The sequence below is a fragment of the Erinaceus europaeus genome, chromosome 2 (genome assembly GCF_950295315.1).
Source record: "Erinaceus europaeus chromosome 2, mEriEur2.1, whole genome shotgun sequence".
In the NCBI taxonomy this organism is placed as follows: Eukaryota; Metazoa; Chordata; class Mammalia; order Eulipotyphla; family Erinaceidae; genus Erinaceus; species Erinaceus europaeus.
The window spans coordinates 88,308,323-88,321,570 of NC_080163.1; positions in this window are offsets into that span (position 1 = coordinate 88,308,323).

The following is a 13,248-nucleotide window of genomic DNA, read 5'->3' on the forward strand; positions in this document are numbered from 1 at the left end:
CCTCACATGTTGAATACCAACACTACATGCAACTCACAAACTGAGACTTTGAAGTAACCAACTGTTCTCAGAGCACATACTCATCCACTTAGGGGCCTGCTGGTTGATACAGCCCCCCTTCCCCTAACTATTTCTAAGAAAGAGTCAGGGACACCTGCTGAATGTGGACCCAGCTCTGGCAGGGAGATTTGTGGGGGAGGCAGTGGGACTGCTGACTGCTTACTAGGTAAAAGGCTGTAATAATGTCCTTCGCTCAAACTTTTCTGAAAGAATGTAGTTAACTAGCTGAAATCAAAGTTAATTATTCACCAACAGCTAAAATGAAGGTATACAACCTTTGCTGTGGCCCATTTATAGTACATAGTAGGGAAAGAGACAACAATAACATTTAAACCAGTCAATGTCATCAGACTGTATTACTGCCATAGCATTAGGTTCATTTCAAATAGTAAATTATATTCTCTCTCTCTCTCTCTCTTTTAACACTGTCCATGTTCTTCTATTGAGTCAAATATTCAAACATAAAGAACACAGGGTATAAAGAAAATTTGAGTGTATACTGCCCGTTATCTCCTTTATGTGCACATGATTAAAGATTATTATTATTATTATTATTATTATTTTAGAGAAGTTTAGGTTTAGTTCATCCAGCAATTGCTAGAGAGTTTAGGATTTCACTGACTGATAAAATTTCAACAAAAAAAAAAAAAGGATTTAGAAATCCTAAACTATCAACTTGATTTTATCACTCTCATTTTGTCACATCTGAAGTGAACATAATCTATCAGTTTATCAGTGGTGTGTTAAAAATAGTTTTAGAAAACTCACTATATTTGGGGGGAAGGTTTCTCACTTCTGTACTGAACTGTGAAAGCTGAAACCTTATATACAGTCAGTTCTTGTGCTAGGATTTGAGAACAATTAATTCAATCCATGCCTGCCCCCTCTGCCCTCCACCCCTTGTCTTTTACAAGCATGGAAGCTGAAGGCCAAAGTGACTGCAGGTGTTGTCCAGTCAGAGAACATCCCTCACAGCTGGAACAGAAGTCTGGTAAAGGCCAAGTATTTTTCTTGTTAAGTGTACCATCTTTTTTATTTTTCAGTTTTATCTATTTTATTTTACAGAGAGAGTGATACAGAAAGACACAGAGAGAAAGACCAGAGCACTGCTGCTCACGTATGAGTGATGCTGGGGGTGGTGCTGAGGGATTGGATTAGGGACTTTGGAGGCTCAGGCATGAAAGTCTTTTTGCATAGCCATTATGCTGTCTCCCCACCCAAGGTCAAGTCTTTTGATACCACATTCAATGTCCTTGTGCTCTGTCTTGATTCCATCAGTTCCTACAGGAGCCAGAGAGGGCAGGCACCCACCACCTTGTTTACAGTGATGGACAATGCACTGCTCTTGAGCAGCTGGAGACAGAAAAAGGCCTGGGAATACCTTGGTAGCTCTTTATCTCCTTTCAATATCATTCTGTCTCTGTCGAATAAGTAAAATAATTTTAAAATGCCATTGAGGAAATAATGGCTTACAGGACAGTTGTTAACTCCTAGACACAATTTCTCAACTCCCCATGTAGGTGTCAGCATACTGCTTGTCATTTACCAGTGAGTTGGACTTTAAGGGTATAAGGTGAAAATAAGTCAGATGCAGAAAGTATATTATTCATATGAGGTATATACAAAAAGCAAACAAATAGATGACTAAATAAAACTATAATAAATCTTTTCACTATAAGACTATTTAGGGGTTACCAAACTAGATGGGAGAAAGTAAGGAATGGGTGTACACCATAAGTGGAACAAGGAGAATATGCACGTTGAAACTTACATAATAGTATAATGAAATGTTACTTCAATAAAAAATCGCTGATTACAAAATTAAAAAAAAAAAAGAATTATTCCTCTCCTCCCCCTCAGACATGCGTTTAGCCTGAGCAAGCAACTGGAATTGCCCTTGGGAAATGTTTGTGTGTCTTTCAACTAAGTATGTTCACACATTAAGGACATGATGACAAGAAGTGGCCCAGATTGGTACCATGCAATCTGGTAAAATATACTTACCATACTAGTGTAACCTTTTAAAAGAGTGGCATTCAGGACATTCACATAGTTGTGTAATCATCACCGTCATCCCTGGGACTTGCTCATTCTGTCCAATTGAAATTCTGTACCCTCTATATGTCAGCTTCCCATTTGTGTGCATGCTCATACATGATCGTATGTACACACACACATACACACACACACACACACACACACACAGCCATCCCCACCAGTTTCTAGAAATTCCCAATCACTGCACTGAACCTGTGAATTTGACTTGTCTATGTACCTCACATTCATATTCTTGTTGCTTTGGACAGGTTTTTGGTGGTAGCTTGAGACTGAGTGGGCTGAACTTTGTAATGTTCACTCTGTTAACTGGTAGTGATCAGCCCCTGTGGTGGGCCCTGGGTGGTTTCCTCCAGACACGTGGTTGTTTCTGCAGGTAGTCATTTTAAAGAGTTGTGTCCCAGGGACTGGGCAGTAACACAGTGAGTTAAGCGCACATGGTACAAAGCACAGGGACTGGAGTAAGGGTTCAAGCCCCCAGCTCCCCACCTGCAAGGTTGTCACTTCACAGATAATGAAGTAGGTCTGCAGGTGTCTATCTTTCTCTCCCTCCTCCTCTCTATCTTCCCCTCCTCTCTCTACTTCTTTCTGTCCTATCCAACAACAACAACTATAACAATTACAAGGGCAACAAAATGGGAAAAATGGCCTCTAGCAGCAGTGAGCAGTGGATTCATAGCGCATGCACCGAGTCCCAGCAATAACCACAGATGCCAAAAAAAAAAAAGAGTTCAATCCCACCACAGGCAAAGAGGTACCATAGACTGGGGAAAGTAGGGCCTTTCTTTCCAATGCTTGTGCACCATTCATCCCAAACTGTTGAGCTACATGGAGACTCTGGCTAGTGGGCTGTGCAGTGGCAGTAGGAAACCTGCTAGTCAGTGTTCTGACTGACCAAGCCTAGGGTACTAATGCTAAGTGCCCCTAGTGCAAGCAGTGTTCTGCACGTGTGGTCCTTCAGTATCCTTTAGTCATCAGTAAAACCTGACTTACAGCTAATTGCCTCAGCTGAGTTATGGGAATGAGAGGGGATTTTTCTTTCATGAGACTGAGTGAGATTCTCTTTTTCCTATTATTGTTGTTAATGAGAAAATTGAACCTCACATTTATGGAGGAATACGTTCTAGGTGGTCAGATCAATGTTAGTCAAGTTGTTATTAGAACCTAGACTTCAACTTCTCTATCCAGAGCTCTAGTAGAACAGGCTGCTTACTTTATGCAAACTATGATATTTCCAGGAGGATTTAGTCTGTATTCAATAGTTTATATGTCACTTGATTTTTCAAAACACTATTGTAGTAGCTACTATATACTGTAAAGGCCAGAAGTTAGGATGCTGAGTGCTAAGGTGCTGATTTAGTACTCACCAGCCTCCTGATGGGGCAGCTCAGCTCCAATAAATACAAATCCCGGCAAATGATATTATGTACTTCCTAGATGTTAAAGAGAACTGAAAATAGTTTAAGTAAACTGTATATGGTTCAAAATCTATGTAGACAAGGAAGTAGATATTTTCAGCTGGGTGCATCTTAAGTGTAAATAAATATAAAGAAAAAAATTAGTGGCCTAGGAGGTGGTATAGTGGTTGAAGGATATACTCTCAAGTGTGAGATCCTGAGTTTGATATCTGATATTGAATATGTCAAATGATAATCTGGTTCTCTCTCTCTAGTAAATCAATCATATGCAATTAAAAAGAATTAGTGAGGTTGTCAAAGTAGCTCATTTGCGAGGATGCCTGCTTTACCATTGAGGCAACCCAGGTTTGTAAATGAGATTGGAAGAGTCAGTCACAAGCCTGCTTTCTTTCACCCAGTGTGACAGGATAGGTCAGAGTTCACCACTCGGTCCTACATGCTGCAATAAGAAGACTTACAATCCCTGAGGATGTTCACTCTGCCATTCTCTATCCAGGACCAGATGTGTGTGTGTGTGTGTGTGTGTGTGTGTGTGTGTGTGTGTGTGTGTGTGTGTGTGTGTGTGTGTGTGTTTGGAGGGGAAGGCAACTATTCACTATCTAGGACCAGATGTGTGTGTGTGTTTGGAGGGGAAGGCAACTATTCACTATCTAGGACCAGATGTGTGTGTGTGTTTGGAGGGGAAGGCAACTATTCACTTCAGCTTGTATGAGGACCCCTGGAAGGTGAACATACAATCTGGTCTCCACTAGCCTGTCACTAGCACCTGCTTTTGACATTAATATTGTGTTTCCTGTAGTTAAGGCTGTAAAAGCAGGAAATGTACTTTTGATGCAGGGTTTGGATCTTCTGCCCACCCCTTCTACCTTTCTGTCTCTTACCAAGGTAGGATTTCTCCTTAAATTCTATCTCCTTTTCCTTCCCAGACCCAGTCACTCTTGGCTATTTAAATAGAGAAAAAACTTGGCAGCTATACAGTATAATTTAATTTGAGAATCATGGCCTAAACCAGAAGCCTGCCTAATGTGTTAAAAATTGCCTATAATAGCCAAGTGCCTTCTATTTCTCTAATATCACAAGATAAAAGGGCAGCAATTTCAGTCCTATCTCTACTAACTACAAATATTCCTACCAAGGCTAGCACACTAAAATGGCATAATTCAATCATAAATGTGTTTGTCAAGCCCTTTCCAGAAGAAGGTTAAGTAACCAATAACATGATTTCATAGTGAGGTAGAAATGAAGCAAGCAGGAACATTAATGATTGGGAAAGTCTAAAATTGTGAACAATGTATCAAGAACACAATTGCAATACTGTCTTTGAGTCTGGGCCTGACTCTCTGGGGACTGTAGAAAGTCATAGTGGAAAAATAAGAAATCTGACAAAGGGATAATGTTGCAAGAGATCATGAGAGGAAATGAGATCATGGAAAGGGATTTTGAGAGGGAATGATGGTGATTTTCTCTCTACTGGCAACATGGTCACTACCAGAACTCTGGTCTTTTCATCCCAGACTTATCTTCCATTTCTGAAAAGGAAAGGACAGACTAGAGGAAGAGAGGAAAGAAATAATGAAGGCCAGCAACATTCACAATAGTAATGCAAGCTTTCACTCACAAGTGATGTTTCCAGACAGGTGAGTAGACATGGTAGAGTTGACACCAGACCACTTGCAAACTACGTTCAGATACATCTGGGGAAATCTTAGTGATCTATGCCCACTAAGTTAGGGTGAAATTGAATTGGAGGAGGAATTCTGCCAACCTGTAGACTAAATAGTCTACCTTCTCTGAAAAGACCAAATTTATGAATGTCTAAACAGATTGATTAGGAAGAAGAAAAAAGGAGAGGAAGGAAGGAAAGAAGGAAGGAAGGAAGGAAGGAAGGAAGGAAGGCAAGAAGGAAGAAAGAGAGAAAGGCAACACAAATGACCAATGTCAGGATTGAGGAGCAAATACAGATTCTACATACATAAAACAACATATGCATATATCAATAATGCATCTTGACCAAGCGAAGTTTTTGTCTTTGTAAAGCTGGAGCCTCACTTTGGTCTTTTTCATATGAATGAGGATAAAGAGGGGAGATATCACAACTCTGGAGTTTCTTCTAGTGCTTTAGCATCTTCCATGATGCCAGGACATAAACCTTCGACATTTGGCACAAGGCAAGGCATGGACCCTACCTGCTGAATTATTACTTGTTTTGACTTTGATCAAATGAAGTTTATACAGCAACTCAAGTTTGGTTTAACATCTGAAAGTTAATTAATACAATTCATCATGTCAATACATTTGAAAAGAGTTCCTCTGCTTCTGTCCTTGGAGACAGGGATTAAAGATAAGGCCAAAGCCATGCACTTCACCCAATGAGCCACCTCCAGATTTTTTTTTTTTTTGCTACCAAGGTTATTGCTGGGGCTCAGTGCCAGCATTATGAATCCACTGCTCTTGTTGACCATTTTTCTTTTCTTTTCTTCCCTCTTCCTTTCTTCTCTTTTCCTTTCTCTTCTTTTCTTTTTTCTATTTTGTTGGATGGGACAGAAAAAAATTAAGGCAGTGATGGGGTGGGGGAGAGAAATATAGAATAAGGGAATAAGCTGGTGGTGCACATAGTACTAAATAGAAGGACCTGTGCAAGGATCCAGGTTCAAGCCCCCAGTTCTCCATGTGTGTGTGTGGAGGGTGAATGCTTGACAAGCGGTGAAGCAGGTCTGAAGATCTCTCCCTCCAGTCTCAATTTATCTCTGTCTTATCCAAGAAAATGGAAGGAATGACCACCCGGAGCAGTAGATTTGTAGAGCTGGCACTAAGACCCAGCGATAACCCTGGAGGAAAAAAAAATGATAGACTGGTGTCTCTTCCTCTCTCTCTTTGTCCCTACCTGAAATTTATAAAAAGGAGTCTGCCAGAAGCAGTGTAAAGTCACAGCAAAACATTCAAAACCCAATAAGAAGATTCTATATCTATTTTTGGGGTATCTCTCTCTCTCTCCGGTGGGGTGGTCTCCAGGGGAAAGGTAACAGGCTGGTTCTTTCTCCACGACAGGGGTGACACGAAATAAAAGACACCAGGGGACTCTTAGCGTGCCTAGAATCTGAGTCCTAGAATCCCAGAATCCGTAGAATCCGTTTATTAGCAAAGTGGAAATAAGTTAAATAGAAAAGCAATGGAGGTAATTATTGTTGAAATATGTCAGAAATTACAGGTTTCTTAATGGTCAACATGCCCCTAAGGTAGGGGGCTGGTATGACAGGAATTGATGAGATACAAGACAGTTATTCTCCATGACACAAGCAGCTTAATTATCCAAAATCGGCTGAAAATGGTGAAGTCATCATTTTTAACAGCTGAGTAGTATTCCATTGTGTATATATACCAAACTTGCTCAGCCACTCATCTGTTGTTGGACACCTGGGTTGCTTCCAGGTTTTGTCTATTACAAATTGTGCTGCCAAGAATATATGTGTATACAGATAATTTTGGATGGGTGTGTTAGGTTCCTTAGGATATATCCCCAGGAGAGGAATTGCAGGATCATAGGGTAGATCCATTTCTAGCCTTCGGAGAGTTCTCCAGACTGTTCTCCACAGAGGTTGGACTAATTGACATTCCCACCAGCAGTGTAGGAGGGTTCCTTTGACCCCACAGCCTCTCCAGCATTTGCTGTTGTTACCTTTTCTGATGTATGACATTCTCACAGGAGTGAAGTGGTATCTCTTTGTTGTCTTTATTTGCATTTCTCTGATAATCAGAGACTTGGATCATTTTTTCATGTGTTTCTCAGCCTTTTGGATCTCTTCTGTGGTGAATATTCTGTCCATGTCCTCCCCCCATTTTTGGATGGGGTTATTTGTTGTCTTATTGTTGAGTTTGGCAAGCTTTTTATATATGTTGGTTATTAAACTCTTGTCTGATATATGGCATGTAAAGATCTTCTCCCATTCTGTGAGGGGTCTCTTGGTTTGGGTAGTAGTTTCTTTTGCTGTGAAGAAGCTTTTTAATTTCATGTAGTCCCATAGGTTTATGCTTGCCTTAGTCTTCTTTGTAATTGGATTAGTTTCATTGAAGATGTCTCCCTCTCTTTCTTCCTCTGGTAAGCCAATAATGCGTATATTGTTTCTTTTGAAGTCATCCCATAGGACTCTGTTGTTGTTTTCAGCATCTCTTAATCTCTTTTTGAGATCTCTTACTTCTTTTTTAGTTGTCTCTAATTCGTCCTCGATCTTGCTAATTCTGTCTTCAGCCTCATTGATTCTATTCTCTCTGCCCTCTACTGTTTTCTGGAGTTCATCTGTTTTGTGTCCCTGTTCTGATACTATTTTAGCTTGTTCAGCTAGTTGTGTTCTTAGCTCAGATATTTCAGCTTTCAGCTCTCTAACAACTTTGAGATAGTTAGTGTTTTCTTCCAGTTTCATTTGTTGTTCCTGTATTTCTGATTACAATTCTTTCAAACTCTTTACTAACTCCTGTGATTATTTCCTTAGCTAATGTTTGGATGTTGAACTTGTTATTTTGTGCTTCACCCTTTGGGGGGCTTTTAGCTGGAATGTTATCCTGGTTTGTTTCTCCAATATTTCTTCTTGTTGGTTTACCCATTTTATATATTATGTTATGAGTTCCCTCTCTTAGTAGTTTTCAAATTACTGATCACTATTTCCTGGATTGACTTGTGTCTAAGTAAGGTATTTAAAGGGTTCACAGTGGTGGAAGTTAACAGTTGTTTCAATAGTATTTTAATCCCTGAGTTGGAGCTCAGTGATTTAAAAGCCTCTTTTTTTTCTCTCTCTCTGTAGGCTATGGGAGCCTGAGGGCTTCTAAACTATAAGTAGGCTTCTTAGCTTAATCACTGACTCCTGACCAAGAGATAAGGCAGGATGTGACAGAGATAGTCCAGTGGTTATGAAAAAAGACTTTCATAGCCCCACAGCTATGCCACTGAGGTATAGACCTTCTCCTGAATTTCCTGGTTAGATCTCTGTCCCCTGGTGTCCCTCCCTGCTGCTGCTCCAGATTCTGAGGGCAGTAGCAGTGGAGACTCAGAGTTGCACTTGGTAAGTCTCTGGGGAGTCCTCTCCTCCCTTCAGCTGTCCCCTTGTTGGTGGAACAGACTGGAGGTGGTGTCTCAACTGATAAACCGCTGGACTGTTACCAGCCACTTAGTCTCTCCCTAGGCTCCTCTCTGTCACCAGCAATGTGTGTTTGCACTCACCGGTGATTTGGTGGGTTCCTGTAGTCATTCTAGTCCTGTCTTGTTGTGGTCCCAGGTGGTCTCCTTTGGTATTCCTAGTTGATCCAGGACTGTATATTCTTTTATATGAAAGATCAAAGGGTTTCTGCATTCCTTCCTGTGTGAGCCCTTTAAGCACCTCCAAGATTACAGGTACTGGTGGAAGGATGTGTTCCTTGTTCATTACCTCGTCTCTAATAGTTCTGGCCATACAGGGTGATCAACACAGAAGGCAGCTTCTGTACCAATAGTGAGGCAGGCTAGCCTGCTGTGGAGGGACCACTTATTTCTACTGCCATGTCAATGAAAATCCAGAGGAGCTTGTTGAACATAAGACTGATCACTTCCTCTAGGTCAAAGTGGTGAGGATTGGAAGAGCTCAACTGGAACCAATACAGTGTCTGAAATGTCTGCTACACACCCTGAACCTCACTATATTTTTTTCAGATTTATATAAATTTAAATTGCTACTTAGTGTTCCCTTTGTTCCTGAGTTCTTTCTGGACTCTGACAAGAATCATTAACAAGATAATCCAAAGCACTTTCCTAAGTAATATTGATATATAAAGTTCCCAGACTGACTTTCAGCAGACAAAAATAAGATATAAACCCAAGCATGACATTATGAAACTCTAGAACTCCTAGGAGAAAGAGATCTGAGATTAAAGGATCAAATTTAAATGTCACTACGTTTTTCAACAGAGACACTGGAGATTAGAAAACAAGAAAATATTGCCTTCATTTTTTTAAAAAAAATATGAATAGATAGCTTTCCTTTTCTTTCTAGAATTTATTTATTTATTTATTTATGAGAAAGATAGGAGGAGAAAGAGACAGAGTCAGACATTACTCTGGTACATGTGTTGCCAGGTATTGAACTGGGGACCTCATGGCTGAGAATCCAGTGCTTTATCCACATCACAATCTCCCAGACCACTACTTTCTTTTTTAGGACACCTATCTTGGAATTCTATGTGCAGGCTAAATCACTAGATATGTTAAGACTGAATGAAAGTATTTTAGACAATGTATTTTAGACAATGTATTTTAGTATTTAAAGACAATGCTATAAAATTCTATATCCCATGTGACTTCATCAGGAAGCTACTAAAGGAAATGCCCCCCCCCAAAAAAAAAACAACAAATGGGGGAGTAAGCCAAAAAAGAAGGCGCAATATACAGCAAGTAGTAGCTTCACCACAAGAGAGAAGTGAATGGAATTTCTATTATGGTGAAGGGAAGTTTCACAATGTCAGTCTTTCCCCAACTGTTGAAATAAACAGCGTAAACTGTCATGTGACTCTGGAAGATTCCTTTTATAAGATCAAACCCCTAAAATATGTGCTGCTTTGGATGTCTTGAGAGTATGTTTATATAACTGAATGGGAGTTTATGTTTGAATTAATGATAAACACTCCTAATAGTAATGATGATAATAACAGTAGCAAAATACTATTTTTGTTGATGTTATTGTGCTGTCTCCCCAACCACTTATTTTCTAATTTTATCCTATTCTTTTTAAAAATATATTTATTTATTCCCTTTTGTTGCCCTTGTTTTATTGTTGTAGTTAGTACTGATATCATTGTTGTTGGCTAGGACAGAGAGAAATGGAGAGAGGAGGGGAAGACAGAGAAGGGGAGAGAAAGATAGACACCTGCAGACCTGCTTCACCGCCTATGAAGTGACTCCCCTGCAGGTGGGGAGCCGGGGGCTTGAACTGGGATCCTTATGCAGGTCCTTGCGCTTGGCGCCACATGCGCTTAACCCACTGTGCTACTGCCTGACTTCCTTTTTATCCTATTCTTGATGTACTCAGGTGAGAAAGCATTCAGCAGGAGGAGTATATCAATCAGCCTAGTAAAAAAGACCTATAAGTGATGTGAAGAACAGACAAATTACAATCCCCAAATGAGCCCAAAGAAACAACTACTAAGTACATGTGTGTAATGAGCCTCTATAAGAACTGAAAAAATTTCAAGGAAACAACAAATTAAAATACAATTTCCAACTCCCGCCCCCCCCCCCCCCCCCCCCGACTTTCTAGTTAGCTTTTCTCAAACTTGTTGCTACGGCTGGGGTTTCAGTGATCAGGGCCAACTTTTTCAGAAAAAGAGTGAAAGACACCACCGAACTGAAGCTTCCCAGAGTGAGGTCATACCACGGACACTACCATTCAAGTTATCTTACCAGCTCAGTTTTCCCATTTTCTGTTAAGACTCTAGTTTCATGGTAGAGTCAGTCAAACTTTGGTAACACCCAGCTGTAATTTGAGCTGCTTTGTCTAGAAGCAGGCACCATCAAGCTTGTTATTTGTATTGCTAAAAGCTAGAGAACTGAAGAGACATAGATCTAGGATACTCCTTTACTTAATATCACAATCTCAGGGAGTCCTGCCCTCCCCCCACAATGCCTCTTGCAGCATGTTGTTGTGGGTATTTAAACTGTGAAAATCAAATGTGTGGTTTCTGTAAAAGCAATTATAGTAGTTTATTGGCATAAAAATTAGATTTTTTCTGTGGTTTACTTACAAGCCACTTCATATTTATTTTTAAATCTGTATGCTGCAAAATTCATACTAGTATATATACAGTTCCATGAGTTTTAACAGCTGTATAGATTCATGTGACTCCACAACAATCAGGATACAGAACAAGTCTATCTTCACAAACTCTTACTTGGGCTGCTTCCTATCTAATCCCTGGAAGTAACTAATCTGTTCTCCAGTCATAAAGTTTGCCTTTCCCAAAATGCTCTATAAATGAAATCACTAAAAATCTAACCTTATTTACCTAGCTGCTTTCAATTTGGCATGCTATAATTGAGAGTCATGCATGTTATCGTGTCATATATGAACATGCACACAACCATGTACATATGTGTACATATAAGCTCTTCATATTGAAATAACATAGAGTCACAGGAAGTTGCAAAGATAGTCCTAAGTGATCCTCTGTACCCTTTGTCTCAGGCTCCACCAATGTCTACATCTTACATAACAAACTTACACAACAAGATCAGGGGCAGGAAATTGAAATCAACACCATATTCACAAGCACATATTCATGTAACTAGCTTCTCCACCAACATATACAATTATTTCATCATCACAAAGAGGATTCCTCACCAGTGGCAACCACTGGTCTGTTTTCCACTTGTATAATTTTGTCATTTCAAGAATGTTGTATAAATTCAATCACACAATGCCTTTGAGAAGTTGTATTAAGTGTTCATTCCTTTTAATTACTGAGGTGTGCACTGACTGTATATTTAGGAGTTTGCTTATACCCTTATTGATGGACATTTAGATTACTTCTAACATTTGGAAATTGTGAATATAGCTTCTATAAAAGTTTGCTACGGAGCTTTGTATGAACATACGTTTTTATTTCTCTTAGTTACTATCTAGGAGGAGAATGATTGTGTCGAGGGCCGGCAGTCGCGCACCCAGGTAAGCACACATATTACCAAGCGCAAGGACTAGAGTTCAAATCCCTGCTCCCCATCTTCACGAGATTCACAAGCAGTCAAACACGTTTGCAGATGTCTATCTTTTTCTCCCTACCTCCACATCCTCTCTCAATTACTCTCTGTCCTATCTAATAAAGTAAAATAAAAACTTAGGAAAAAAGAAAAAATGGCCACCACCAGGAGTGGTGAATTCGTAGTGCCAGTACCAAGCCCCAGCAATAACCCTCGTGGCAATAAAAATAAAAGAATGATTTAGTCATACATACAGTAAGTGAATGTTTATAAGAAACTGCCAAAGTGTTGTGCAAAGAGACTTATCACCTGCATCCTGAACAGCAATGTATGAGGATTCAAATTAGTTGTTCTTCATCCTTGTTAGCGCTTGACATTTTTCAGTTGTTGTTAACTATTCTGATAACTGAAAAGTGCTATAATTTGCACTTAGCAAGATAGATCTGGAATAAGAATGAAAAACTCAGTTTGAATAAACATTATTTTGATTTCATAGCATATTACTACTTCATATGTTAGTATTATTACTTACTAGTGAATTAAAGACAGGCCACAAATAATTAGAGGCCCAACCCCTCTAATATGTTCAGTTATAAAGAATTAACAACTACTGTTGTCAACTTAACCCTATGTTAAGTGAGAGAAATTAACCTAGTCCTCATTAGCTACTTGAAATTAGAAAAGCAACTTTTCAGGCCAGCAAAATTACTCACTTAGTGCATTGCTTTCTTTCTTTTTTCTTTTCCATTTATTTATTTATTTATTTACCAGAGCACTGCTCAGCTTTGGCTTATGAATTGAAACTGGGACTTTGGAACCTCAGGCATGAGGGTGTCTTTACATAACCATTAAACTATCTACTCCTGCCCAAGAAAGACTATAAGAAGACTATTGGTGGGAGTCTGGCGGTAGTGCCTCAGGTTAGAAACACGTGGTGCAAAGCACCAAGGACCCCAGGAAGGATCCCTGTTTGAGGGCTGGGCTCCCTACCTGCAGGGGAGT